Source organism: Nomascus leucogenys, chromosome 5 (assembly GCF_006542625.1).
Source record: "Nomascus leucogenys isolate Asia chromosome 5, Asia_NLE_v1, whole genome shotgun sequence".
Lineage (NCBI taxonomy): Eukaryota > Metazoa > Chordata > Mammalia > Primates > Hylobatidae > Nomascus > Nomascus leucogenys.
In genome coordinates, this window is record NC_044385.1 from 8,319,374 (window position 1) to 8,344,864 (window position 25,491).

Below are 25,491 nucleotides of genomic sequence, written 5' to 3' on the forward strand. Positions count from 1 at the left end.
GGAAGATTTTTAATCAAATGTGGTCAAATTTGGATCCTTAAAAGACCTCAATTTCATTTGTCAGACAATTGTATTATATGGAACAGCTTCTTCTCAAAGCAAGGGTGATAAACACTGGGCTGAAGTTCCTCTTTCTAGGGTTTTGCCTGTTCCTGCCAAATAATATTGGAAGATAAAATAAAATGCTTTACTTATATTTGCAATAACTTAGCAAAGATACATGGTTCTCCCTGAATAGAAATAAATTATCTTTTCTTAGAACTTTTAGGATCTTTCAGAGTGATGGAAATTCTAGTTCAAATAACTAATTGTTTTTTAATGAAGAATTAAAAAACACCAGATTGCTTTCTTCAGATTTTCTTTAATTTCTGAGACCAATGATTAAATCTGCTACATTACCATGACTTCGAAATGAAGCATAATTTTTCATTCATGCAACTCATTTTCTCTACCTCACTGGAAAGTAGTCACAGTGAGTTTTCCTCATCAGTATTATTTTTCCTAAGCTAGGTTAGCTCTGATTTTCTCATTTTTTTCTGTAGCTTCACTGTCCTTTGGGCCTGAATCTTGGGGTTCACAACAGTTATAAAAATGGTACCTGTGTCAGGGATGTCTGATATCCCATAATTGGAAACCTACTTGCATTAGGTTTCCTCATGCTGTGAATAAAGACATACCCAAGACTGGGTAACTTATAAAGGAAAGAGGTTTAATTGACTCACACTTCCGTATGGCTGGGAAGGCCTCAGGAAACTTACAATCATGGTGGAAGAAGAAAACACGTCCTTCACATGGCAGCAGCAAGGAGAAGTGCCGAGCAAAAGGGGGACGATCCCCTTATAAAACCATCAGATCACATGAGAACTCACTCACTGTCATGAGATCAGCATGAGGGGACCCACTCCCATGATCTAACTACCTCACAGGAGGTCCCTCCCGAAACACGTGGGGATTACAATTCAAGAACAGATTTGGGTGGGGAGACAGAGCCAGATTATTTCACTACTCTTCATAGATGACTGGTGATAACAGATTTCTTAACAAATGAGATGACATTTTTGAAAACAGCATGCAGTTGACCTTTGAATGACACGGGTTTGACTGCCTGGGTCTATTTATATGTAGATTTCTTTCAATGAAAATTACACGGAGTGTGCCTGCCTCTCCTGCCTCCATTTCCACCTCTTCCACAGACACCTCTGTTATCCCTGAGACAGCAAGATCAACCCCACCTCTCTTCCTTCTCCTCTTCAGCCACTCAATGTGAAGACAATGAGGATGAAGATCTTTATGATAATTCACTTCCATTTAATAAATAGTAAGCATATTTTCTCTTCCTAATGGATTTCTTAATAACATTTTCTTTTCTCTAGCTTACTTTGTTGTAAGAATACAGTATATAATACATATAACAAAATATGTGTTAATATAACAGACAAAATATGTGTCAATCCATTGTTAATGTTACTGGTAGGCTTCCTGTCAACAGTAAACTATTGGCAGTTCTATGCAGATTTTTGACTGTGAAGAGGATCAGTGCTCCTAATCCTTAAGTTGCCCAAGGGTCAGCTGTATATTTATTTTCCCAGGAATTTAAACATATTTATATTAAAAGGATGTTCCATGTATAACAAAGGGAGCAGATACCTTTCAATAAGAAAACTCGGGTTTGCCAGGTGAGGATACCAGTTTTATCTATTACTAATAGTAACAAGAATAGTTAATCTATTACTAATAGTAACAAGAATAGTTCACATTTACAGTTAACTAGTAAAATAGTTAACATTTATTAGGCACTTGCTAAAAGCATTCTGTCTTAATTTTTCCAAATACCTTATGAGGCAGGTACCATCATTATCTCATTTTGAAGGCCAGGACACTGAAGGAATAAGAGGTTAAGCAATTTGCCTAATGTCACACAGCTAGTAAAGGAGCGTCTATGGTCAAATCAAGATCAACCTACTTCAAAAACTTGTACTTTTAGCTACTAGCTTAGACTATGAGAAAATTGTCAAAATATTTGATAGGTTCTTTTTGTCTTTTGCAGCACAACACAGATTGATACAAATGTTATATTTTTATTATATTTTGTGTATCATCTGAATGTTATTGTCTTGTGTCTCCTGACAATGTTTCTAGTATTCAAAGAGATGAAGTCAACAACCTTTATATGCAGACAGTATTTGAAGTTTGTTTTAGGACTCAAGCCCAGGCCTGTGCTGCACCTATAATGGGAAACGTCTGTAGATGAAAGAATGCGGCTGTTGGTCTTGTCTCAGTGCTACAATGATACTTGAATCATCACCAGTAATAGAGACTACTGGGACTGTGAAGTAAATATGCAAAATCAGAATGGTATTCAGTGTCTTCCTCCATTGATGTGTTGGCTTTGCTAAAAACAGCCCAGATTTTGCCTGAATTGTAAACTAAGCAAATATAACTAGAGTATACATAGGGAACAGATGTTGATTTTTAAAAGACCATTTATCCATCATCACTTTTTTATATAATCAGCTGAAACTAGCATTCAATCTCTTTTCTTAAAATTGTTGAAAGTTCCATAAATTGTTAAAAATCCATAAGGACTAACACTCAAAGATTGCAAGGTGAAATCGAGTAATATCTATTAAAACTCTATACTGTAGCTATAGTTTGGTGGAATTATTTGTAGATGATCAAATTATTTTTAATCCTATAGGACCAAGAATGTTCAAAACTGTATTCATGTATGTGCTGTGGAAACACCATGACACGTTTATACCATAGTTTAATGAGTCAAGTTGCATTTTATCTATTCTTGATAATAAATATGACATCCTGTGTTTTGTCATACATGAACAGAGAATATTGAAAGTCTCTTGCAGAAATGAGTTCAAATAGGTATAAAGACTTCTGAATAAATGAATAGTCTCTTTCCGTATTAGAGAAATACACCATAGGGATTCAGAAACTAAGAAAAACATGCACCTGCTGCTTCCTAGGTGTGAACATTAAGCAAGTTATTTAACCTGTCTGTGCCTCAATTTCCATTTGAAAAATGGGGATAAAATATGAGGATAAAGTGATATAACATATATAGATCACTTCACAATACTAAGCAGTCCGTGAATTGTAACAGTTTTCTAAAAATTTTTTGGGATCATTAAAATCATATAAAATCAACTGCAGTTTTCCTAACTGGATGTTTGGAAAGTATCAATAAGTAAAGTATATTGTAATTTGTTGTGGGTTAGAACCTATCAGAACAAAAGACTGAGCCAAATAGGAGATAATTTTGAGGTCAACACATTTCCAGAATAATTTTGAATGGCATAAAAATTTTCTCACAAATCCTCCCTCTCATTTTGTAAAGCATTTGGGTAGTGATTTTCTCCTTAGCTGAGTCAGAGCTAATTTTATTATTGAACAGTATGAAAATTCTCTGAATTTGGACAATGTCTCCTTAGCCATGGATGAATGGATATATCTATTATAATTAGGCAAATGTATGCATGAAAGTCTTAAAAGGGTATTTTTAATATGGAGATGAAGACTGTGTTAAATGGTGGTTTTGTCTCATAATACTTCAATGGATCAGCTTCTTGCTACCATGAATCCACACAGTTATTCTTTTCCTTTTTCTCTTCTCTTCTCTTCTGTTCTCTTTTTTTCTTTCTTTTTTTCTTTTTAAGACAGGTTCTTGCTCTGTTGCCGAGGCTGGAGTGCAGTGGTGTGATCATAGCTCACTGCAGCCTCAACATCCTGGGCTCAAGCAATCCTCTCACCTCAGCTTCTAGAGTAGTAGAGTAGCTGGGACTACAGGCGTGCACCACCAACACCTGGCTAGTTTTTGTGTGTGTTTGTGTACGTATGTGTGTGTGTATGTGTGTGTGTAGAGATGAGGTCTCACTATGTTGTCCAGGCTGGCCTGGAACTCATGGGATCAAGTGATCCTCCCACCCACTCAGCCTCCCGAAGTGCTGGGAGTACAGGTGTGAGCCTCTGCATCTGGCAGTTATTTTTCCTTGACTTATTTTTCCCATGTGGTTCAACCTTACATCCTATCCCTTCCACCTTTTTTTTATTATGGCTTTAAGAAATCAATACTAGTGAAAAAACAAACTAAGGCCATTGTAAATAATGATTAAATGTATTGACATCGAATATAAATGTTTATGTATTATTTTGAAGATCTATTTTAGTGATTTCCAAGATATGGCATAGATTCTTATGGCCTATAAAATATCCATTCTCTCTTTCTCTCTGAAATAAACAGATCCTCTATTTTCAGCTGTGCACGTTAACCACATAGTGGAAAGACAGCATTTCCTATCTTTCTGGCAGTCAGGAATGAGAAATAAAAGGAAGTGCTGAATCTACTTCTGGAAAGTCTCCTTTAAAAGAAAAGTGACACAACGCCCTCACTTTCGTCTTATTTTTGGAATACAGATGTGATGGGTGGAGCTCCAGCAGCCATATTAGATGATAACAATGTGGATCAAATTCTATGGTGGACAGAGTAGAACACCAGAAGGAGCTTTGGGTCCTTACATGGAGATGGCATATCAGCTTAGCCTGCTTCTAAACCTTTTTACGTGTAAGAGAGAGAAATCACTATTACTGAAGTTCTGTCTCCTGCAACTGAATTTAATCCTAATCAATAAATAAGATCGTTTATATAGAGTACTCATCTTACAAGATGTTCTATCAAAACTGGACTTCTTCTGAGCATTACTCTATGCAGCTTATCTTTGCTGGGAACTCACCATTTATAGTCACATAGTAACATAATAAAAACTCAGAGAAGTACTGTAGCAAAGGAAAATGTTCGGCTTCATTAAGTCACTGTTTCCCAAACTTACATGATCACAGGTTTAAAAACATTGTGGGTGTAACATTTCTTGATATCCTTGGGTATTCCTTCCTCACAATTCATTTCGGGAAATGCTAATTTATATTTGCTGTTCCTCTGAATTAGCATTTACCATGAGTTCTCCATATCACTCTGCCATTTGCTCATTTGCTGTTGGGGAAATATCTCAGTTTTTTCTCGTAACTTGGCAAAGGTGGAAGTACTATTGTATTTTTTATTGGCTTATCCATTGGTGCATTAGACCGAGAATCCTTTCTGTGATATTGAGGCAATTAGTTTGATTGAATTTCGATAAAGTCTGTTGGATTTTTTCAAACTTGTAACAACAAATTAGTAGATGCCTACTAGGAGTAATAATTTTCCCTTTATGACTAGATATATGTTCAAGTCTCAAACAGCCAGTAACTATAGTAGTCCCAAGAACATAATTTTTGTTATAGGCCTTTCAAGAGAAAGCATTTTCTGGAAGTTACTTTGAAAATGACATCGATACTACCATCTATGTCGGAAAGAAAATTCACACGGAAACAAAGCACAAATTTATGTTATCCACAAAAGCCCTGGCCCAGAAAATGTCTATTAAATCATAGCTTTTTAGAAAAAAAAAAGTTGTAAGTTTCACTTTAAAATCACTGACCTGAGATAAGCCTATGGAGATACATTTTCTTCTTCAACAGTTGAAGTTTGTTAGTGTGCATTTAACAAATTTTCCCACCTATCCTTCTATTGACAAATTACTCTATACCAAACTTTTATTTTGTAAAATCAATACTAACTTAAGATCTACTTCTATAAAGGCAATTCTTAAGAGTGATACTTTGGAAAAACAAAAATAATGTGTAGTTAAAAAGAGTAAGCAAGAACCCATCTGAAAGTGAATGGCTGGCCATGATACATAAACATTAATGGTGAAGCCATGAAAACAGGCCAGAGGCTATAATTCGGTATGCAAGACCTAAGCTGTTAGTTGTTTTGTTGTTCTTTAGATTTACTAAGTTGTTTCAAATGTCTCTTTATGTTTTCAGAAATAAAATTATGACTTTTTCATTTCAGGAACTCAAGTAAGCATAAACAAATATTCTTAAAGCTAGCAGAAATGGTGGGTCCAAGCTCATGTAACTATATGAGAGCTGGGCGGGTGACACACCGCAGCAATGCTGACATGTATAAGCAATATATAAGAGAACTGGGCATGGTGGAGCCTTCTGGAGACACAAGACTTTCAACTTGTGGATTCAGGCCCAGCAGGACTAGGTTGGACTTTTCAAGAAAAACTTGTAAATATCTTCATTTAAAAATATTGACAAGTAATTATTTAAAAAACCAAACCAAAACCAAAACCAAAACAAAAATAAAAACCTAGCAGAGTAAAAATCAAATGAAAACAAAACAATGTCAGTGAGTTGAAATCCTGATTTGGCTCACGAGTTGCTGTTTTGCTAGCTCTTATTTATATAAAGTCCCATTTACTCACTGAACACCTCAGAAAGGAAGCATTTCCTACAGTTTTCTAGTTTCTCCCTGTTAACTGGCTCTTTCATATGCACTGTGTAACTTCTTTACATTGTTACTAAGTAGAATGTAATGGAAAATTTACTGTGAATTGATTACAATCTCTTATCTGCAAATACGCCATTCAGCCCATCTGTGACCTCTGCCATCTTGAAAATAGACTAGTCCTTTCAAGGCAGATGAAATCCTGCTTCCATCTGGCAGTTGGAAAAAAAATTAAGACATCTTTTTATAAGCCCTCTTTCCTTAGTTCACACTGCATTCCATGTACAAAGTTCTGGCCATCTTCTCGTCCACCCCTCTACTTCTTCTGTCCACAGTTATCAAAATGAGTATCAGTGTTTGGGTTGGGATCCTGGGCTTTAAAGTCAGGTGCATAAGGGGTGACTAACTGCTATGCCACTTACTCACCAATAATTCAAGGTAAGATACTTAGTCTTTCTGCATCTCAGTATCCCTATCCATAAAGCTGGCTTGATGATAATAGAGTCTACTTATTGGAAGAAATGTTTATTAAATAGAATAACAACAAATCATAGTTTGTTCTATCATAAACACTAGGTAAAGATTAGCAAGGGCCACCCATTTTACCAGTATATAGCTCTAACACTCAGGAAATTCTTCCTGAATTTGAATTAAAATGTCATCTATTGGTCCCAGTGCTACTTCTTAGGGCCTAATCCACCGAATTTATTCTTAAATGTAGCCTCTGAGTGAACAGGTATAGTTTGATCCATGTGGAGATGGGGTGTGCTATCACCTCCTTTATTCTAGATATTGTATTTCTTTTCTTGTAGTTTGGAATCACATCTGCTGTAACAAATAAGTGCATGACTCATATTGAGTTCACCAAAAATATCAAATCCCTAAACCTTGATTTTTTACATTCACATATAGAACCTCCCATTTATACCTCCCAAGCCTCAGTCTAAACAGACATATATGGTGGGTGGTGGGGTGAGGGTGGGGAGATGTTGTTGATCAAAGGATACAAAATTTCTGTTAGGAGGAATACGTTCAAGAGAACTATAGGAAGCATGGTGACTATGCTGAATAACAATTTATTGTGTACTTGAAAATTGCTGAGAGAAAATTTTAAGTGTTCTTATCACAAAGAAATAATAAGTGAGGTAATGCATATGCTAATTAGCTTGATTTAGCCATTTCACAATGTATACATATTTCAAAACAAAACAAACTATATATATAATGTGTGTGTATGCATGTGTATGTGTGTCTATATATAGACACGTATATATGTATCTAATTATATAGAGTATATATCTGTGCGTATATATATATATATATATATACACACATACATACACACATATACACAGTTTCAGAGAAAACTTGGCAAACAATCTCTCTACATAGAAATTACCTGTCCAGGATCTATTGAAAGAGAAACTAAAACTAGCACTTTTAGCTCCTGGCTTTTAAAATTTTACCTGCTTCTTCCTCTTTCTGGGGGGAAGAACATGCTACTTCTATATCAGCAATTAAAGTCTTTTTTAGTTGGTAACATGGGAGTGCCATCTCAATCCTTCATTTTCTATTAGAGTAATGAAAATTTTAGAATAGAATACACTTTCTCTTTTGTTGTTAACTAAATACTTTGCTAGATTTCTTCCTCTGCCTACATGAGACCATTTGCTGAACCATGCCTCCAGCTAATCTGCTATATTAAAGCAAATGATAAGTCCTAAGAGGAATGCCAAAAAAAAAAAGGAAAGCGAACGAGATAAAAAGAGAGAGAGAATGCAACTGAGTTTATAATCTAAGAGATTAGGTTAAAAATCCAGAAATAATTATATAAATAATCATAACATAGGTCAGCATGGGTCCCTGGGAGCTACAAAAGCACTGTTAAAAAATGATTAGAGGAGGTGAATACCACATTCTACATTTGTGCTAGGATTTGAAGGATGGGCAGATGTTTGCTAAATGAAGGTGAGGAGTGTGATAATGAGTATATAGGCAGGAGGACTAATACAAGCAAAACCACTAAGTCACCAAAGTATGGCCCTTGTTTGAGGGAAGTAAATTTATATTACCTGGATAGTAAAGAGTAAAAAGCCCTAAAAGGCAACAAAGGCAAGTTGGGACAAGAAAACCACATAAGGGGCTTTGTCCTTATTAAGTGTGTGGTGGGATCTGATCCATTGAAGTTTATAGGAGAGAGGAGCAAGATGATGACAGCAAAGCTCTAGGCTATGATGCGAAGAATGGTCAAGACAATGGGGCAGGGTCCTGGAAGCAGAAATACCATGGAGGACGCTGGTGATCTAGGCACAGGAATGCTGAAGATCTGAGTCCCAGATGGTGGCCATGGGAATGGAAACCTAGGTTCTTGAGATACAGTCACATCATTTTAACATTTTTTCAAATCTGCTTTTATCCTTTGTGTTTAAAATGTGTGTACCTGTGTATGCGCGCATGCGTGTGTGTGTATGTTGGGGTGACCTGGATGATCCTTTTAACTTGGAGATTTTATGATGACACTTGAATATCTGATATATCAAGTGATCAGAATTTGGGGCAAAATAGATGCCTATATGGTTCTCCTCTAATGTGTTTATCAGTCCTTCCCTTTCTTTTCTGCTTTAGGTCTCCCCATTCATCATCATTAAGAAAGAAGGGGCCGGGCGCGGTGGCTCACGCTTGTAATCCCAGCACTTTGGGAGGCCGAGGCAGGCAGATCACAAGGTCAGGTGATCGAGACCACAGTGAAACCCTGTCTCTATTAAAAATACAAAAAAATTAGCCGGGCGTAGTGGCGGGCGCCTGTAGTCCCAGCTACTCGGAGAGGCTGAGGCAGGAGAATGGCGTGAACCCGGGAGGCAGAGCTTGCAGTGAGCCGAGATTGCGCCACTGCACTCCAGCCTGGGTGACAGAGCGAGACTCTGTCTCAAAAAAAAAAAAAGAAAGAAGGGCTGCTGGGCATGGTGGCTCATGCCTGTAATCCCAACACTTTGGGAGGCCTAGGCAGGCGGATTACCTGATGTCAGGAGTTCGAGACTAACCTGGCCATCATGGTGAAACCCTGTCTCTACTAAAAATACAAAAATTAGCCGGGCGTGATGGCAGGCACCTATAATCCTAGCTACTCGGGAGGCTGAGGCAGGAGAATCACTTGAACCGGGAGGCAGAGTCTGGGAGGTGGAGTTAGCAGTGACCTGAGATCTCATCACTGCCCTCCAGGCTGGGTGACACAGCGAGACTCTGTCCCCCCAACCCCCTCAAAAAAAAAAAAAAGAAGGACATGGGGACATGGAATTTAAAAGTGAAATTTAATAATTCCATGATATAGGACATGACGATAGATGACATGCATTCAATTTCTAGTTTTGTTATAAGTTGTATGATGCGAAATATATCTTTCAATACCTCTGAACCTCATTCATGAAACAAGGAGCAGCTCATTTCAGTATCATGTGGAGCAGATTTTCAAACTATTCAGGCCCGAGATTTTGATATAGGCGTCCCGCCTACACCAGCCGAGAACCTCTTGGAATGAATGAATTCTAAATTTCTTTCCAGATGTAAAGTTTTATTACATAATTTAATTTTGCACAATTTCTCTCCAAGTCACTTCCTCATTCTACCCTGTTTAGTTCCAGTTTTCAGCCACTAGAGATAGAGGAAACTTTCTGGGACTTTTGAAACTATCATTTAGAGCCATCTTCCCATTGGAAAGTAAAAGAAGAAACAAGTTATGCTAATGCCTTGAAAGCTGCTGTTCAAGAGTCACATATTACTCCTGACCCCAGGTGGAAAAAGAGATAAGTCTAGTCAGCTCCTGAGGCCTTGGCTAGCTAAATCTTGGAACCCAATTTCTACCTTAACTGTCAATGGATTTAGGATTCCAGTCCCATAGCCTTTCAGTTTTGCAACCATGTGGGACTTCTTTTCATGGCAGAAAAATATTTTGGAGTCTGTGGGCCTAATGAAAAATAGCAAGTCAACAGGTAATAGAGTTTTACCCTCTATCTCTCCTCCTTAGAGACAGTTGAAAGTTGGGAATCTGCACATAATGAAACCCTACAGTCAATCCCACTAGATCATTGGTAACGAACATAATTCTGTTTTACCAAAATTCAACATGACCCACCAAATCCCACATCCCTTTTAAATTCATCTCCAGAGCATACTAGCTCACAGTGCCTTCTGAAACTTCTATCAAATTGTCACCTCCTCTAATACATACCATATTGCTGTTATTGAAGGAGAGACTGATATCAAGAGAAAAATCCAAATGTGCAAAGCTTCCATCAAATTTGAAGTCATTCTCAATTCTTATGGACCAGTGAAAAGCAACAAAACATGTTCTCCCTTAATCTTTGCTCATTACTAAACAAGACACCTCAGGTCAATTTTACAGCAGAGAGTCAGGGTGTCATGGAAAACAATGTGGGTGGATGGCCTCTGAGCAATCTGCTCTGGTAGCTGGGTCTTTGTAAACGGCCTAAAATTATGACACTTCCTCAGTGTTTGCTGCTGCCCACACGTGCACCATGAATCAAGGAACAATCACTTCACATGCCAGGGTGTTGGCAATGAATATTAATCACAAAGAAATGGAACAAACAGTGACGGTACTCAATTTTCCGGATACCATACTACAAACTGAGGCCACCCTAGAAATTCTGGAGAGCAAACACCATGGTAACTCTTTTTCTTATGTTAACTGACAATATTCAAGTTATTGAAAGAATATATAAATGCAAAAATGAGATCTCTGTTGTCCTAAAGATTTCATTTGATTTGGCTTGTAAAATGAGATCTTTAAAACATTTTCTCTTTATCTCAGAATAAGGGCCAGTTTTGTTCAGTAACAGTTCTAAATTGAACATCCTGCCATCCATCAATGGTGTGTACTACAGCTGCCTATGCTTTTTCCTCCAGGGCAGTAGACAGCATTTTGACACTAATGGTCATTTTCTTGCTCACAGAATTGAATTTTTTTGTATATTATCTGTCACTTCCTTCCAAATATCAGTTTATTAGGAGGTAAACTGGAATTGCAGAAGAAGATTGCTTCTTTGGGCATTATTAAGAATACAAAATCAATGCCGTGTGAAGTATTTGAGTGCTGCAGACCACTGATTAGCTTTTAAATGAGTTATGGGGCATAGAAATCAGGTTAATGGGGTTAACGCTCTAATTTACACAGTGTCCTAAGGTAACTGACTTCTTAATATATCTAATGAGATGTAAAAAAAAGTCCACCACCAAAGCAAACTTATATGTTTCTAAATGCACACATGATGTACAGGTAACTTTATAGACAACTTTCTGGATGGATAGATCCAAAACTGATAAATGCAGTTAGCTCTGGGGAAGAGTCAGATGGAGTGCTGGTCAACAGAGATGTCAGTTCCATCTTTGTTATTTACAGTTTCTAGAGTAGAAGTGTATGCCTGCATTATCATTTAAATGAAAAATAATTAATTAATAAAAAGTTGTATTAACAACTCAAAAACCGAGGCCCAGGCTGGATGCAGTCTGCACCAGGCAATGGTGTTCTTTCTTGCCTGCTGGGAGAAGAGCCTAGCCTATGTCTACCTTCCTTTCTTTCCTTCACTTCTACTTCAGCTCTCAGTGCTTTATGCAAAAGCACTTCTCCCTTTCCCCCCCACCATTGAATATAATAGCAAACGTCCCAAGCATTCATGGTACTGGTTGGTCTCTTTGCATGTCACTCTCCCCTTTCCTCTTTCTGTATAAAGGGGGAATATGAATAAGTGGACTCTTGACCTTGAATATTTTAAAACATTTAAACCACAAGGAAGACAAATGGTACTGTTGCTCCTAAGCATCATATTCTGACACGGAATCTTTAACCACGAACATTTGTCTCTGACCCAATTACTCTTTTCTGCCCAAACATATTCCATGGATTCCCATAATCTAGAATTAAGTTGAAGCTCTTTTGCCTGGTACGATATGACTCGAAGTTACTATTCCGACCTATATCCCATACTTTCGTTTATAGACCCCATAGTGCATTCCAAAAGCCCAACAGAGATCTGTCCAGTAAAACTTAAAAGATGTGGTTGATCAGTATGCAGAACCACTGGAGTGAATTCTATGTCCTAATTGCATGCACTCTATAACAACACACTATTGAATCATCTCAATTATCTTCAATGATGATATAGATCTAGAGGCAGTGAAAGTAGCTTTGAATTACAAGCTACAAGACCTACCCAAGTTTCAGTCCCAGCGTGATTTGGGGCAAATTCATTAGCGCTGATATTCTTATTTGCCACAGAGAAAATAATATCTACCTTGTCTACCTTATGGAGTCATTTGGAGGAAAAAGTATTTTGAAAGTGCCCTGAAGGGCCAGTCAAATGGAAGAAGATATGTATTTTGGATTTCGTGTATTTGAGGATGAGTATGATGTGCTCTTCTTTTTACCCGTCTTCATAGAAAACCTATCCCCATCCATGCTTTAATTTTCTAGATGATATGATGCTTTGTTTAACATCATCCTTAATCCATTTTAAATTTTCTTGATTCTCCCCTGAGTATATAAAAGCATATTTATCTGCATTTTTCAGAAGTATCAATTTCCTAGAGAAACACTTTAAATTTCTGCAATAACAGCTTTCTCTTCTTTACCTATTCCAATGTTTTACACATCAAAGGGTCCATAATATTTTACAGGACTTGTGGTTAGTAGTACAATGAGAATTATGCACGGGGGACCCTGTCATATCATGGGAAGTTCCCCAGGTCTGAAAGGAGAAGATGCCAAGTCTACTTTATCACTAACCAGCTTTGTGACCAGATCACACATCACCTAACCTTCTTGAGCATGGGTCTCATTGCCTATACAATAGGATAAACTTTGTAGGCTTGTAGTAAGGAACATGAGATCATTTGCACACAAAATATGGCATGGCAATTTTAAAGCGTTTTACAAATGCTAAGAGGAGGAATGAGAGAAGGAATGTGTTTGCCATGTGTTGTTTGACAATTACAACCACCAAGATACCTATATATTGTAGAGTTGTCCAAAACTGCATGAAAACAGATGGTGTTTGTGGTGTAGGATGGAATCTTTAACCACAAACATTTGTCTCTGATCAAATCACTCCTTTCTGCCCAAACACCTTCCATAGATTCCCATCATCTAGAATTAAGTTGGAGCTCTGTTGCCTGGTATTGGATGACTCGAAGTTACTATTCCAACCTATATCCTATACTTTCACTGACAGACTTCTTTCAGTCCAAACAAACTGCTTCCCATTAACCAAACAGTCCCTGGAATTTCTTCTGGCACTGTTTATCCACCACTTAGAATGTTATCTCCCATTTTTACATGTCCTGGCCTTTAAGATTCAATTCATAGATAATTTTCCTCATGATCTTTCTCTGAGCCTTATATTTTGAAGTACTCTCTCTCTTTGTTAAAATTCCATAAAGTGTTCTTTTTTTTTTTTTTTTACTATTTTTGCCTTTTAGTATTGTTATCTATGCATATGATTTATCTTCCCAACTACAATGTAAATTTTGAGGGTAGAACTCTAGCTGTTTCAGCTTCATAGCAGGTACAGCTTGGCCTACTATGCTGCACTGAATAAAAACTCAATGAATGGGTAAAGAACGAATGGATGAGAGAAACTACACTCAGTGGTTAAGATAGGAGAATATCAAACTCTAACTCTCTTCAGGAGATTGGAAATTGGAGATAAACAGGTAAAGTCAGCCATATATAAAATTCTGAAGGAGAAATGTCTCATAATGGTTTGTAATTATGTAGTTAAGTACTTAAGCACAAAGATATTTTGCTGGAATTCAACTTCACTACTATTATGCTGTGCTTACTGCTGTGCTTCACCTTAAGTTCTGTAGAGTCTAACTTAAAACATATATAACATATTGTAATCACTAAGTTTCTGGAATTGATGGGTTGCAAAATGTCTGTCAGGGTCTGCAGCTTACAAAGGACAGCAGGGTTGAGAGAGGGAAGAGGTGAGGACTTGTACCTGATCCCTGCTTCAGAGTCCTTCTCAGCTCAAAGGTAATCGGTAATGTCAGGAACAAAAAGATCTGGAGACAAGAAGTTGGATTCGATGATTTCTACAGCTTCATTCTCATTTTGCGATTCTAGGCGCTTGGCTATTTCTCTGGCACTCTTGATCTATCATTAAGGATGTGTCAAATGTATCACTTTATTGGTTCTAAACAGAGTCTTCAAAGGGCAAGCATGGAAATGAAAGAAAAGTAAGATGTGGTCTCCCTGCCTCATACATCCTGAGAAACAACAGATTTTTGTCATGGTTTAGCTAGCCTGTGACTGATCCATGGAGCACACAAGCAAAATGTTGCATTTTTTTCCACTTACAACCCTGTTTATCATGCATTACTGACCGTAGGAAAGGACGCTGACACTGTGTGGTCCAAAGAGTCCTCATACTTGCCTCTCCCCTCCACCCATTTTTTTTTTTTTTTTTTTTTGAGACAGAGTCTTGCTCTGTCACCAGGCTGGAGTGCAGTGGTGCCATCTCAGCTCACTGCAACTTCCACCTCCCGGGTTCAAGCGATTCTCCTGCCTCAGCCTCCCGAGTGGTTGGGATTACAGGTATGCGCCACCAAGCCCAGCTAATTTTTGTATTTTTAGTGGAGACGGGGTTTCACCATGTTGGCCAAGATGGTCTCGATCTCTTGACCTTGTGATCCACCTGCCTCGGCCTCCCAAAGTGCTGGGATTATAGGCGTGAGCCACCATGCCTGGCCCCCTCCACCCATCTTATACGTGAAGAAAACTTCCTTTTGTTACTGATTCCTGCAAACACTGACAGTGGTCTAGGAATCCTACGAGGGTCTGCTTTCAGGTGAAAAGGAGGTTTGAGGTTTGTGTACGGGGGTGGTAGAATGAACTTGGCTTCTGCATTTCTAGCAGAGCATAGTGTTATTAAAGGACAGAAGGGCTCCTATTGCAGCTCCACAACCAAGAAAAATACTAGAATAGAAATAACATAATCACAGAGTTTCTTATATTTTTATCAATTGAAATACATTTATATTCTGCCTGTTAAAAAAAAAACCAGAAAATGATTTGATATGGCTCCATTCAGCAAACATGGTGCCAGGCTAGGATGCTTGATTATGTAACAGAATGGAGAAAAACACACCTCCTCTCAAGCTACACCCCTTCTCAATCTGAGGATAAGACTTTGTTTTTGAAATAGCTGTGGGAGACAGGACTAAAACAAATAGCATTTCCTGCTGTTCTCTGAAATGTTCGCATTTTTCACTGGTGGACTGCTGGCTGGGGAACTGGTCACTAAGCTTTTTCAATATGAAGCCAGTACGCCCCTCAGTTGAAACAAGAGGTCACACCAGATGACTGGCTGGAATCTGTAGCCAGCTGCATCCCCATAGAATGCCATCCGTGCCTGCACACACATAGCATGGATCTTTTTCCTCTCTACGAATGTATCTCCATCAACTCAAAAGAAGTGGCAAGGACATGATGCAATGTTGGCAATTTGGATCCTTGACGCTTATTAGCTTGACACTGAGTCCCCCATGCTTACTTCCATTCAATTTGTTAAAACCTGAAATGCAGTAATTTACGTCCATGTTCATTCATCCTTCTGAATCAGCAGGCTTCTAAATTTTTAACTGTGTCCTATGGGAATAAATACATTTTTCTTTGTGACCCAGTGCACACACATACACGGAGAAATAATTTTCATGTGATACTACCTCACTCCATGGGAGGTACTCGGATGTCTTCTACTCTATACTATTCGAAACAAATACAAATGTTCTTCCTAATGCACTAAGTTGATTTCATGACTTGAAATTTGAAAACCATTGTTTAAAACTCTAAAGGCTTTGACGGTTGAAAACTAAACCTTATCAGGCTCTGTCTCCTAGTGTGCCTTTGCACATAGAAGAAAGTCAAGAAATGTTGTTAAATAAATAATTATTTTCTAAGTGAAAAAGAAATCTCTTCTACAGCATTGCCCAAACAATCTTTTTCCTCCCCGATTTGCGTTGCACTTGTGCAGAGAACATAGTGGGCACTCATCAGTTGCTTATGGAAGGACTACAGAAATCTATAAAAGATTCATGCTTAATGTCTTCATTGAAGGAAGGCATAAGAAAAGGGGAAAGAAAGGAAGAAAGGCAGAGCCAGCTCTGTTCATCTTCAAACAAAAGGTATAAAATCATGCTGGCACGGAGGATCCAGAAAGACTGAAGATCTGCCCAGTTTCCTGTTGGCCAGCGAGACCTCCGTGTGATTTATAATTTAATTGTTGCTAGACCAAACACTGCTAAAGGGGGAAACATGTTTAAATCACAGTGGCAATTTAAGGTAGAACATGACTTGTCCCTTGACCTCCAGCCCCATTACCTGAATCTTCAGTAAACTGATCCTCTAAAATCTCCAAGTAATGAAAATGAACTGATTCGCCTAGAACCAAAACTCATCCATATTTCCATTTGCTTTTGCTGTACCACTGACTTTAGACATACAACTGAGTGTATGTGTTAAACTTAAGCCTCAATATATTTATGTAAAAAACATTTCCCTAAGAAAATATATTCAAGGTGTACCAACTGAATATAATTGAGAACTTTGTTACACTGAGTGTGGTACTAGATCGTGGGGTAGAAAAAGGTGAAACCTGAACACTTTTCAATCTAGTTGGTGGAGGCAGCCGTATACACGGTAAGCCATGCTACTGTATTTCAAGTGTTGTGCTCTAGGTCTGAGCAAGGAGGCATGAATACTCAGAAAGACAGCCACACTTTCTGCCTTCAGGGCAGATGATGATTGAGCAGGTCTTTGAAGACTGAGTGGGATTCACCTAAAGCAGAAGGATAAAGAACATTTGGATTAGTGGGGACTGTATGAACTTGGCTGTCAGGAGCAGGTAAGTGTAGAATGCTTTGGGGATTGCTTAGTGGCTCGGTATTTCTATTGCCTAAAGGTCTATGGTGCAGGGAGAGAGTAAGTAAGTCCCTTGTTAAGTTTGGGAAGCTGAGGCAGGAGAATCGTTTGAACCTGGAAGGCAGAGGCCACAGTGAGCCGAGATCATGCCATTGCACTCCAGCTTGGGGGACAGGGTGAGACTCCGTCTCAAAAAAAAAAAAAAGACATTAAGTTGAGAAGAAATGTGGGTATTATGGTAGAGAGTTGAGTATTTATTGAACATTTAAACATGTACTACTTTGCTTTTTCTCTAATTGTTGAGTGTGCAAATTTTGTCCTCCCCAGTTTGTGTGTGTGTGTGTGATGTGGAATTATACAGCCAGAAGGGGACTGAGGTTATTTAGCACCAAGCCACTAATTTTATACATGAAGAAACAGAAGCATAAGTCATTTAGTTAAAAGGGTCTTTTCCTGGGGATTGGAGAGAACTCAGCTATGTATCTATTTGCATACAGATAGAAAGTAATCTTCCTGCTGCTGTTGTATAGACTGGCTCTTAGTCAAGAAGAAAAACAGCTCATTGTTTATTTAAATGGAGCAGGAAGGAAGTGCAGGAGCAGGTGGGTGTACCCGATAATCTCACTATTCAGGACATCTGGACACAAAGGAGTGTGGTATAAAGGTAGCTTTGATTTGAACACTTTCCAAGGGAGCTGAGCTCCAGAAGCACCAGAAGGACTTGGTAATGAGGCAGTTTTATGCTGAAAGTAATCCCAAGCCACAGCCTTCAGACTCCACCAGGGAATCTGTTACACTCAGTTATCAACAGCATGCATGGAAGGTTGTCCCCTCCTTGGGGATGTATTAATAAAAAAGTTCTCCTCAGCCAGCGTGCAGGAATTCCTCTGCTTGGTAACAATGAGGTTTTGGGGAGAGGCCAAAATCCCATGAATACCCCCGGGTCTGAGTATTAGCCTCCTTCGTTGAGTCCTGGTTTTGACCTCCACTGGGATGTAGTGAGAGGGCCAAAGGATAAGATGTGACCCAGGAAGATGCTCCTTTGAAAGTCACCACCTGGAGGAGTTGGAGAAACTCCTCCTCTCCCCTGGTTCTTCTCTTGGTTTCCATGGACATCAAGCCTGAGTCTAGACTATATTCCTCCTAGTCATAGGACAAAGCCAGGGTTTCTTCGCATGAGCAGTCAAGGAGCTTGCTTGGAAAGATCCTATCCCAAGCGGGGAAAGAGTTGAAGTAGATAAACTTGATACAAGGAAAAAGCTTCACTTCTAAAGGGAGTGACCAAGTCACCTTAACCTCTGGTCCAGGCCTGGCTCATACTTACAACAAGGGAGGTAGACCTCAAATTCAAGTCAGTACTGAACTGCAGCTTCATTAAAATGTCTGTGGGGACTGAGATACAAGGCTTTGTAGCTTATGAAATCTGCACAATGGGTCCAGAGATGGTTTTGTCAGAGGCGTTTGAACCAGAGCGACTCCATCTTGAGTGAGGGCTGGGGAAAAATGAGGCTGGGACCTGCTGGGCTGTGTTCCCAGAAAGTTAGGCATTCCTAGCCTCTCGATGTTTACGGTAAAGGGAACAGATTGATGACGTGAACTAAACAGACCCAGACTCGGGAGTGTCCTGCTATCCCAGTATCTTGAGAACAGGAGCATCCCTAACGTTGCTTTAAAGATAATAATATCGATACGTGCAAAATATAGTAATTAAGAAAATGAATCCTTTATCACAAACCCATGTAGCAGAGCACATGTCCCCATGATCTTTTTTAATCCTGTATATAAACAAGTATTGGATCTAGGATGAACGTGTTCTTCCTCTTACTCTCAGAAATGCGTTACTCTGTCTATGGAGCAGCTGTTCTTTCACCATTTTACTTTCTTACTAAATTTACTGTTGCTTTGCACTGCGGACTTGCCCTGAATTCTTTCTTGCACGAGATCCAAGAACCCTCTCTTAAGGTCTGGATCAGGACCCCTTCCCGGTAACAGTTTGTCTGTTGCTAGGGAAGGCTACGAGGGCTTCTTAGCACGGTCAAGTAAGGAATGACTACGGTGGAGGCTGCTTCCCTTTCTAAGAATGAAGATGAATACTAGGGATTTTGCTAAGAAAACGTCATTCAAAGTTGAACAATTTGCCATGGAAATATAGATGTGCTTAATGGCAGCACCAGACTCCAGTTTGCTTTCTGCACACTGTGGCAGTTTTTTTTTTTCTCAGTTTGACAAAATTATAAAGGAAGAACAAAAATGTGACAAAAGGTAACTGGCTGGCCACGAACCCGTGAAAAAGCATGACTTCCTCCAGAAATCAAGGGGCCACCTGTACAATGGACGGACCATGCAGGCTCACATGCAGTTGCTTCCTCTGAAGCGATTTTACCATAAAACATTCAGTGACAGCTTCTGTCCTAGACCACAAGCAGGCAGAGTTAATTATTTTCTTCATTTCCATAAAGGTCACAAGCCAAAAAATGAGCATGACAACTGAGGCAAAAGTGTGATGGTCTTTCAGTAAATACACAGAGAAAGCACATCACATAAAGCATGCTAATGGCTGTTTGCCTTTGGGGAAGGATGCTTCTAGGAGGAAAATAATAATTTCTAACTGCTTAAAAGCCTTACTGCCTAATTCCTGATAAAATACACAAATATTGGCTTTAATCTATAAAACACCTGATTTCATGGCCAGGACATTTAGCCAATGGTATTCCAGGATGCTATTGGCCAAAGATCCTCCCCTCCCACATGGCACTTATATGTCTGGGTCAAGCACCCCCAGGCCTCACATGTGCAACTGAACTTCTGACTTAATTTCCAGAGGACAGATCTTTGCCATATCATTTCAAGGCTATGCTTGAAATGATAAACTATCTCTTTTCTTAAGACTCTCAACAGTTCCATCAGTCTGTTTGATATTCTTTCTATAACCACAGACAAAATTAGAGGATGAGTTCTCATTTTTCTGCTTATGTCTGTTAAAATGGCCAGAATACTTACCATGATAGAGTCTCAAACAGAAATGTATTAAACAAGTCAAAGAAAAATGGTTCCTTCCAGTATTGTGACACTGTGTTCCCTTAATCGATCGAGAGGGCATTGGTAAGGCACTTGGCAGAGAGGGCTTTGAGGAAGGCCTACCAGTCGGCTGCTCTCCTGTTCTGTCCAGGCCCGAGGGGAGTGACCACCAGGAGCTTCCTTTGATGTTCATACATCAAAGGATTATAGATGGAATTAAGGTCTTAGAAACCATCTTGTTCAATATCTTCCATTTAGAGTTAAGAAAATGGAGAGAGGAAATGACCGAGTCAGCGTCTCCTGACTGGTGAGGGTACATTTGGGTCAGCCCTGTGTCCTGACTCGCTGGGCTGTGCTCTTTCTTCTAAGCAACGCTGCTTTTACCTCTTGGTGACATGTGACAAAGCAGTCAATAATAATGAAATGTTATATGCCCCTGCCCCTTCTTAAATGTACTTTTAAAATACAAAGTCCATATTAAAAAAAAAAAATCCCAAACACAAACAAAGCCAATTTTGAAAATCTCATGGAATGAACAGGGGAACTTTCTACCTCCTCAGCCCATTGGTACTGAATGTTCTGAAATTAGGACTGAGGAACCATCAATAAAAAATATGGTTGTTTCAGGGGGTGAGAGGCTGTAGGGTGGCCCTGCAGAGGCTGGGCATAGGAGCCTAGCGCTGTCCACAGCTCAGGGACATCATTGGTCCTCTTTGCTCACAGGGAAAATGTCACCATTAAGGGTCTTATTTTCTTGTAAGCAACTTTGTTTTTTTTTTTTTTTTGACATGGAGTCTCCCTCTATTGCCCAGGCTGGAGTGCAGTGGCACAATATTGGCTCACTGCAACCTCTGCCTCCTGGGTTCAAGCAATTCTCCTGCCTCAGCCTCCCGAGTAGCTGGGACTACAGGCTCGCACCACCACACCCGGCTAGTTTTTTTGTATTTTTAATAGAGACGGCGCTTCACCATATTAGCCAGGCTGGTCTCGAACTCCTGACTTCGTGATCCGCCCGCCTCGGCCTCCCAAAGTGCTGGGATTACAGGTGTGAGCCACTGCGCCTAGCAGTAAGCAACTCTTATCCATGCGTGTTCCACAGACATTTCATTTCTGAATCCTGAAGGCATCATGTTAAATTTCACATACACCGCTTTAAGTCACACATATTTTGACTGAGGGTGGAGAGGTAAAGAATGTAATATTAATATATTTTCTAGCATTTTGCATGTATTATCTCTTTTAGTCCTAACAGCAACCTCGAGAAGTACATATTTTAATCTTTATTTGACAGACGTATGAATATAAGCTCAGAAAGAATTTCCACAAATACTTAGGCCCACTAAATGAGCAGGGCAGGATGAACTGAGTTCTTTCAGATTTGAAAATCCATGGTGTTTTAAAAAGGCATATTTCACAAACAGTCCATCCTAAATGACAGTTCCAAGGCCCAGGTATCATTTTGCTATTAAATTCCTTGAAATAATCGCAGAGATTTCAAATATCAAGTATTTTTCAAATTCTTTAAAAATAGAGGTAGGTACAGTATTTGAGTAGAGATAAAAATAGTAATTATAAGGGCCCTTATTTGGTGTTTCTATGTGTCAGGCAATGTTCAAAGTGCTCATTGGACATTAACTCATTTGATTATCCTAGCAATTCTGAGGCTCCGAGGGAAGTACTACTGTTAATCTCATTTTAGAGATAGGGAAATTGAACACAGAAAGGGTGAGTAATTTTCCCAAGGTCACACAGTAAGTGGCAGAGCTGGGTTTCACATCGAGGCAGTCCGCTTCTGAGACCCTGCTTTAACCACTCTGCTGTGCCATCTGTCCTAGCCTTCCCCAACCTGAAGACCACATGAGTCAAACAATTTTTAGTAAAACTGTTATAAGATGAAACACAAAAGATTGATATATTGAAATTTATCTGAAAATACATGCTTTTTTAGTATAGAAAGCAAAATACAGTAACAAATAGCAGATGTTTTATAACTCTAAAGTTGCTGGAATAATCCTTGATCTCAATGGAAACCAAGCCAATCAACGTAAAAAATTTAAAATTTTCTTTAAAAAAAAAAAAAAATCATTCAGTCCTTGCAGTCAATTGAACTAATTCCTTCCCAGTCCCAGGGGGCTGTACCCACTGGGAAAATCTTTGACCAAACTGACACCAATACTATAGCTTTTGGTACAAGAGGCACAGACTTGCAAAGCTAGCGGTTTTTCTTACTTTATAATTGAGGAAACCGAAGCTCAGAACCGCCAAAATTCCCATTGTTGGAATTAGACTTAGAACTGCCAGTTCTACTCATATCTACAGTTAAACAATCCACTTCGCCACAGAGATTCATTAACTTCACTCTGCTTTAATCACAGAGATGGAAAGAAATTAAAACAAAGCAAAAACAATAACAGCAACAACAAAAGCAACATCAAGGACATTTCAAGAAAGCAAATGTCTGCACACCTGCTGCAGCGGGTCACATATAGCCACAGATCTAGCCCTCGTAGTGCATCCCATCCATCAGCAGGTCCCTTTGGCTCTACTTTAAACTTGTCCCGAATCTTAGTCCAAGCCATGACCATTTCCTGAAAGTCTCTTAAGTGGTCTCCTTTGTTCATTTTAGATCTCCTCCCATCTGCTATCCGCAAAGCAGGCAGAGTGACACTTCCATAACATAACTCAGGTCACATCATTCCTTAGCACAGGATCCCTCTGATATCTTCCATTATCTTAGAGCAAAATCTGCATTGATATTGCAGCTCCCAGCTGCCTTCCCGATCTTCTCTCACAGCCCTCTCCCCTTGCCCATTGTTCTCTGTCCGTTCTGCATCTATGCTGTTCCTGAAATGCTCCAAATGTGCTCCCACCTCAGGCTTTTGCACCTCCTCGTTTGTCTTCATTGACCTGGTCCATTCCCAGAGAGCACCCTCACTTCAATCAGTTCTTTGCCTAAATGTTATTATATCAGACTGTCCTTCCCTAAATACACTATATAAGCCATCTTATTCATGCTCTACCCTTTGTAATAATTTTTCTTCATGCCAGTTATGGTCCCACAACATTGTGTGTGTATAGTGTGTGTGTATAAGTGTGTGTATATATACACCTGTGTGTGTATCTATGTGTGCGTACATACATAGGTGTATATATATGTGTGTATATATCTGTATGTATGTATACACACGTGTATATTTATGTGCATGTGTCTATGTGTGTATTTATGAATGTATCTATGTGTATGTATATCTATGTGTGTGTAACTATGTGTGTCTATGTATATATGTATGTGTCTGTATCTATGTGTGAATATCTGTGTGTGTATATGTGTGTATCTCTGTGTGTCACCATGTGTGTATTTGTGTATTTGTGTGCATGTATTTGTTTTTCCTAACAGCAACATAATCTCAAAGGGAGCAGTAGCTGTGTTTACTTCACCATTGCCTCCCTTGTGTCTAGAACGTAGTAGGTGTTTAATAAATATGTGTTGAATAAGGAATAAATAATGTATGATAAGAATAGAAATCTAAAACACAAAGTTAAATTATCTCCTAGGTGTTAGAAAAAAGAATGTAAAGAATTACATGCTGCACTTTATATAGATTTTTTAATTAAAAATACATTAAAGGTATTCTAGTATTTCATACTTAGACACTAAAAATATTTGCAGTTCAGTGTGACTTACTGCCTCGAATGAATTAATGAACAGGTAAGGTTTTATTGTTAGGTGGCAACTATGTTGAATTTTTTTTTTTGCGGGTTACATTTGTATTTATAAGATTTTTAAATTATCTGTGCATAGTAAAATATATGATGTTCATTAGGTTTATACAATCACTTAGCAAAAATAATATGAGTAATAAGTAATTTTTAGTGAAACATGCTATTTCTAGGTACTAGTCTAAACCTTTTACCCATCCTATGTCATTTAATCTTCAAGAAGCCTGTGCAGTAGGTAGGAACTATCATTACCTTCAACATATAAATGAGGAAACGAAGACACAAAGAGTTAAAATATCCTAATTGAGGTCACACAACTAATCAACAGTGGCCAGAATACAAAAAGGCAATTTGTCCATTCTTCTATTCAGTCATCCATTTTTTAATTTAAAAAACACCTTCTGTGTACTTACAATCTACCAGGAACTGAGTTATGTAACAAGGATGCAAAACAGTGACATAATCTCTATGGTCATGATGATCCCGGCATAGGACAGAGGAGTGGACCAGATGTCAGGCTGCCCAAGAGACCAGCTCCACCTGGGAAGACAGAAACCAGGCAAGGAGTCAGTTCCTTCTCCCACTTTGGATTCCTGTTTTTAATGGTGGAGTCATTAAGCATCATAGAATGATCCAACGTTTCTGTTTTCCCTCCCTAGAGTCTTCAACTGAAGTCATAAAAGAAAGGGACTATTTCAGTAGCAAGTTACCTAAGTGTTAATGTTTGGTTCTGTGGGTGGCCTTGAATTTGTAACTTTGCAGCGTGCCACTCTTGCTTCATTTCATCCAGGTTTTTCTTGACATCTGAAGAGGCAGTATCTCTAGGGAGTATATTTTTGTATTTCTCCATATGTTGCTTTTTGTCTCCTCACATATATTGCCAATAAGACTTGTGAGTTCCACCACAGGCCAGCTCTGCAACTTATGTTTAGTGTTGGCCTGGAAAGAAATATTATTATTTTCATTGGTTCATGTCTTTTCCTCTATTGTAGAAATGATCTTTTCTTGCATTTTCCCTCAACAGATTGAGGCATTTTCTTCCATCTTATTTTATCCATATTTTGTACATTGCTCATAGGTTTTTCTCATTCAGGATCGTGTTTGCTTCTACCCTTTATCAAAAATCTATTTAACAAAGTGCCCTCCTCCCATATTAACCCTGTAGCTTTTCTATTGGTTACTTTTCCCGATACTTTTCATTTCTTCATTCCTGTAGATTAAGGTAATTTTTTTGCATATTTGCTTCTTTGCCACAGAGTCCTCTCCTGAAAATCTAGGTTACATTGACCTTGGCTTCATCCAGAACATGGCTGCCACATAATACTGAAAGCAGAGATGCACTGATGCTGAAGAACATTCTCTTTTCTCTCTCTCTCTCTTAGGTAGTCACTTTGCAGTCATAGTCAAGTATGTCTATTGAGCATATTTACTCATCTGATGTTTCCTGTGTTTACAGAACAAATGGCAA

At 38.8% G+C, this 25,491-nt stretch overlaps 1 protein-coding gene across 3 annotated transcripts in view; it reads right to left on the bottom strand.

Moving 5' to 3' along the window:
* CHRM3 (cholinergic receptor muscarinic 3) overlaps positions 1-25,491 on the bottom strand; it is a 529,115-nt gene that overhangs the window by 66,215 nt on the left and 437,409 nt on the right. For all 3 annotated transcript variants that reach the window (XM_030812621.1, XM_030812622.1, XM_030812623.1), the window contains one exon: positions 24,437-24,563. The gene's annotated coding sequence lies outside the window, so the exon portion shown is untranslated. The remainder of the gene's footprint in view (positions 1-24,436; positions 24,564-25,491) is intronic.